The sequence below is a fragment of the Pogoniulus pusillus genome, chromosome 1 (assembly GCF_015220805.1).
Source record: "Pogoniulus pusillus isolate bPogPus1 chromosome 1, bPogPus1.pri, whole genome shotgun sequence".
Classification (NCBI taxonomy): Eukaryota; Metazoa; Chordata; class Aves; order Piciformes; family Lybiidae; genus Pogoniulus; species Pogoniulus pusillus.
The window spans coordinates 9,632,321-9,637,345 of record NC_087264.1 but is presented as its reverse complement, the minus strand read 5'-3'; the positions used below and the strand labels follow the sequence as shown (position 1 = coordinate 9,637,345).

The following is a 5,025-nucleotide window of genomic DNA, read 5'->3' as shown; positions in this document are numbered from 1 at the left end:
CTGGGAGGGTTGTTGTGTTTCTGTACTACCTTTTACCTTGTCTATTTCTGTATATAACTGCATATTCTGTAAATATCTGCTTGTATATTCTGCTAAGCTGTAAATATAAAAACCTCATTCAATTTCCAGTGCTGTCTGAGTCTAGTCTGGGTGATTTCTAAAGTGGGGGGGGGGGGGGGGGGGAGAGGTAACACTCAAACCATCACATCATCCCTTCCTCTGTTCATGCACACATCAGGCTAGCATATTAATGCAGAAAGGGATGGGTCACACTTCATTTTGTCACTGATCCTACTGTGCCTTCTGAAAAACTTAGCTCTTTAAATTTATTTCTTCCATGACAGAGTTCTTGGTGTATTTTGCTGGGTGACTATGGCAATAGCCATTGTTAGATACCTACAGATACTGGTGTAGCCCAGCAGGGGCTGAAGTGTAATGGAGATGCTGTGCTGAGGGATGTGGCTTAGTCAAGGACTGAAGTTCAAGATTTGCTGATGGACCCTGCCATTGCAGAGAGATGTTGAGGTGCTGGAAGGTGCCCAGAGAGGGGCAGCAAGGCTGGGGATGGGCGTGGAGCACAGCTCTGTGAGGAGAGGCTGAGGGAGCTGGGAGTGTGCAGCCTGCAGAAGAGGAGGCTCAGGGCAGAGTTCATTGCTGTCTGCAGCTCCCTGAAGGGAGGCTGTAGCCAGGTGGGGTTGGGCTCTGCTGCCAGGCCCCCAGGGACAGAAGAAGGGCACACAGCCTCAAGCTGTGCCAGGGCAGGTTGAGGCAGAATGTTAGGAGGAAGTTGTTGTCAGAGAGAGTGATTGGCATTGGAATGGGCTGCCCAGGGACTTGGTGGAGTTGCTGTCCCCGGAGGTGTTGAAGAGGAGGCTGCATGAGGCACTCTGTGCCAGGGCTTAGTTAATTAGCAGGCTTAGGAGCTAGGTTGGACTCGATTATCTCAAAGGTCTTTTCCAACTTGCTTCTGTGTATTTTGCTGGGTGACCATGGCAATGGCCATTGTTAGACACCTACAGATACTGGTGTATTTTGCTGGGTGACTACAGCAATGGCCATTGTTAGACACCTACAGATACTGGTGTATTTTGCTGGGTGACTACAGCAATGGCCATTGTTAGACACCTACAGATACTGGTGTACTTTACTGGGTGACCATGGCAATGGCCATTGTCAGACACCTACAGATACTGGTGTATTTTGCTGGGTGACCATGGCAATGGCCATTGTTAGATACCTACAGATACTGGTGTATTTTGCTGGGTGACTATGGCAATGGCCATTGTTAGACACCTACAGATACTGGTGTATTTTGCTGGGTGACTACAGCAATGGCCATTGTTAGACACCTACAGATACTGGTGTATTTTGCTGGGTGACTACAGCAATGGCCATTGTTAGACACCTACAGATACTGGTGTACTTTACTGGGTGACCATGGCAATGGCCATTGTTAGACACCTACAGATACTGGTGTATTTTGCTGGGTGACTACAGCAATGGCCATTGTTAGATACCTACAGATACTGGTGTATTTTGCTGGGTGACTATGGCAATGGCCATTGTTAGACACCTACAGATACTGGTGTATTTTGCTGGGTGACTACAGCAATGGCCATTGTTAGACACCTACAGATACTGGTGTATTTTGCTGGGTGACTATGGCAATGGCCATTGTTAGACACCTACAGATACTGGTGCATTTTGCTGGGTGACTATGGCAATGGCCATTCTTAGCTACCTATAGATATAAATATAGACAGCTACTTTTTGTCTAGTTCTCCACCTGAAGTTATATTGCAGCCAATACGAGTTCTAGCCTCTTCTCTAATTCTACCCATATGTTATAAGGATTTGCCACATATTTTAAAGTAAGTGCTACATATGTCATCAACTTTGTGGTAAATATGTCTATTTTTCCTCCTGGAATTACAGAAGCGAGAGGTTAGTGTCTGGTACATTCCATTATTTATTGTCTCAATTCAGTGCAATTCAATATATTGTGTTAATTTCCTTTTCCTTTTTTAAAAGAAATAATAATCTGTCACCGAGGTGGTAACAGCTCCAATGTTAATGGAATTGTATGAGACAATGTCATTGAAATTGGATCGGTCCAAGTGGAATCATTACTGTTCGTCCATTCGGGTCTTAATGGCTCCATCAATCGACGTATATAGGACAGAGCCCAAGGTGTTTCGAGGAAGCTCTAAGGTGCATCTAAGCCCCTGTACACCTTCAAAGAACAATAACATCAATTAAAAGGTACAGTTCCAAAATCTCCTGGCTACTGGAATGGGCTGCCCAGGGAGGTGGTGGAGTCACTGTCCCTGGGGCTGTTCAAGGCAGGATTGGACGTGGCACTTGGTGCCATGGTCTAGCCTTGAGCTCTGTGGTAAAGGGTTGGACTTGATGATCTATGAGGTCTCTTCCAACCTTGGTGATGCTGTGATACTGTGACACTGTGATACCCATTCACTGCAGATCACACAGCAAAAGGCTCCTTTGGAGCAAGCATAGCTCATCACATGAGGGTATAGTTTGTGAATCACTGCAGCGGTCAATCGCAAGACTAAAGGGGCACCAGGGTATATTTAGGTGTTGTTCATCCACTTTCTTCAGGAATTGTTAATCCATAAATCTAGATCTGTGTGCTTGAATTTCCTTAGGACATTTTTCAGTAAAGGTTTAATTAATGCACATAGCTACTGTTTTGACTCCCCTGATTAATATGTCACCTATTTTAATACTGCTAAAAATTCCTTGCAGGCACCATATTGTGTTACCCATTTGTAAGCTTGGACCTGTCCTTAGCTGACCAGGATATTCAACAGTTAGTGCATTCCACAGCTTTGCTATGAAACAGATTGTCCAAAATAAGTGTGTTACTGGAAGTAGTATATACATCATCAGCATGAATTCACTTGCACTACTTGGCCTCAGATTTGTGTATTCTCTAAATGTTTTATTTAGCAACATAGAATTTTCAGGCTCCTCACCTCTCAAGAATCAAGGAGCTGCTAGAGGAGGGCTACAGAGATTGAGGAGATTGGAACAACTACAACTCCCTGAAAGGCAGCTGTTGTGAAATGGAGACTTCCAAAATTTGTCTGAGTGCAAGCCTTTGCAACATACTTTAAGTGACCAGCTGCTTTAGCAGACACATTGGACTAGATGATACCCAGCAGTCCTTTCCAACTCCTAACATACTGTAAGCCTGTAAAACACTGACTTCAGACAGGCTGACACTTTGCCAGCAGCTCTGCAAGTGCTAGTGCTGATTTACTGGGAATTTCAGTGGGGATTTTTCACTTACAAGCACCAGTGGCACAAGTTGTGAGCTGCTAAATACACTGCCCACTTGACAAATGAAGCAGTGGTTTGAGATGTAAATATTGGCACTTGAGCTCACCTTGCCTTGATGAAACTGAACCCTCATTGCCAGGCTTCCTCCATGCTGATTCAATGCTTCTCATAAACAGTGCACAGGTTCATTCCTGTCAGTTTTACAGGCAAGCAGAAAGAAGCAGCTGAACATAGAGGAGCTCAGCCTCAGTGAAAAGGCCCAGCCAGCAGCTGTGAGTGATGCTACAATCAGAATGAAGCCTACTCCTATGGAACCGGGGGGCCACCAGGCCCCCCGGCCTTTGAGTCCCCTTCACCAGCCACCCAGTGCATACCATGGGTACTCACCAGTGATGACAGGAGGAGAAGGATCCCTCTGCCCAGTTGGGCAAGCTTGGACACTGCCTTTCCTGGGGCCCATTAAATAGGGGAGTGGACAGGGAGAGAAAAGTGGTCACACCTGGGGTGGGAGGAGACTCCAACAGAACCCAGGTGCTCTGGGTTTGGGGGGGAAAAAGGGGAAAGGGGCAGATATGGTGGAAAATGGGACAGGGCTGAGTGCTAGGTTGGACTGGATGATCTTGGAGGTCTCTTCCAACCTGATTGGTTCTATGATTCTATGAAAAGGCATGAAACACAGGGAGGTTCTGCCCTTGCTTTCTGACTGCTGGAATCATAGAATCATAAACTCCATCAGGTTGGAAGAGACCTACAAAATCATCCAACCCAACCTATCCCCCAGCCCTATCCAATAAACTAGACCATGGCACTAAGTGTCTCATCCAGTCTTTTCTTCAACACCTCCAGGGACAGTGACTCCACCACCTCCCTGGGCAGCCCATTCCAATTCAATCACTCTCTCTATAAAGAACTTCTTCCTAACATCCAGCCTAGACCTCCCCCGACACAACTTGAGGCTGTGTCCCCTTGTTCTGTTGCTAGTTGCCTGGCAGAAGAGACCACAGTATCACAGTATCATCAGGGTTGGAAGAGATCTCACAGATCATCAAGTCCAACCCTTTACCACAGAGCTCAAGGCTAGACCATGGCATCAACCCTCACTTGGCTACAGCCTCCCTTCCGGTAGTTGTAGACAGCAATGAGGTCAACCCTGAGCCTCCTCTTCTCTAGGCTAAACAACCCCAGCTCCCTCAGCCTCTCCTCATAGGATTTGTGTTCCAGATGGAGCTGTTTTGGGGAGAGAAAGAATGAGTGTCCTCACACAACCCAGGACTCTCTTTACTAGAGAAATGGGGAGTGTTTGGGGTTCACAGGATCACAGGATGCTAAGGGTTGGAAGGGACCCAAGGAGATCATCGAATCCAACCTCCCTGCCAGAGTAGGACCACCCAATGTAGTACAGAGGAGTTTTTAACCCACTACCAGAGAAGTCAAATGGCTTCATTCCAGAGCTCCAAGTTAAGAGAGATGTGTGCCTGCCCAAGCTGCCCCAAGCAGAGCTAGTGTAGCACCAGCCCCACTCCAGGCACCAAAGGACCCAGGTTGGATCACAGGATGCTAAGGGTTGGAAGGGACCCAAGGAGATCATCGAATCCAACCTCCCTGCCAGAGCAGGACCACCCAATGTAGTACAGAGGAGTTTTTAACCCACTACCAGAGAAGTCAAATGGCTTCATTCCAGAGCTCCAAGTTAAGAGAGATGTGTGCCTGCCCAAGCTGCCC

The 5,025-nt window shown here is 46.9% G+C and overlaps 1 long non-coding RNA gene across 1 annotated transcript; it reads right to left on the bottom strand.

Moving 5' to 3' along the window:
• Positions 1-1,951: 1,951 nt before the first annotated feature.
• LOC135180483 (uncharacterized) lies at positions 1,952-3,490 on the bottom strand. The gene is made up of 2 exons (XR_010304446.1): positions 3,410-3,490; positions 1,952-2,233 (listed from the first exon to the last, which is right to left on the bottom strand). It is a non-coding gene; the product is annotated as an uncharacterized LOC135180483 (long non-coding RNA).
• Positions 3,491-5,025: the final 1,535 nt, after the last annotated feature.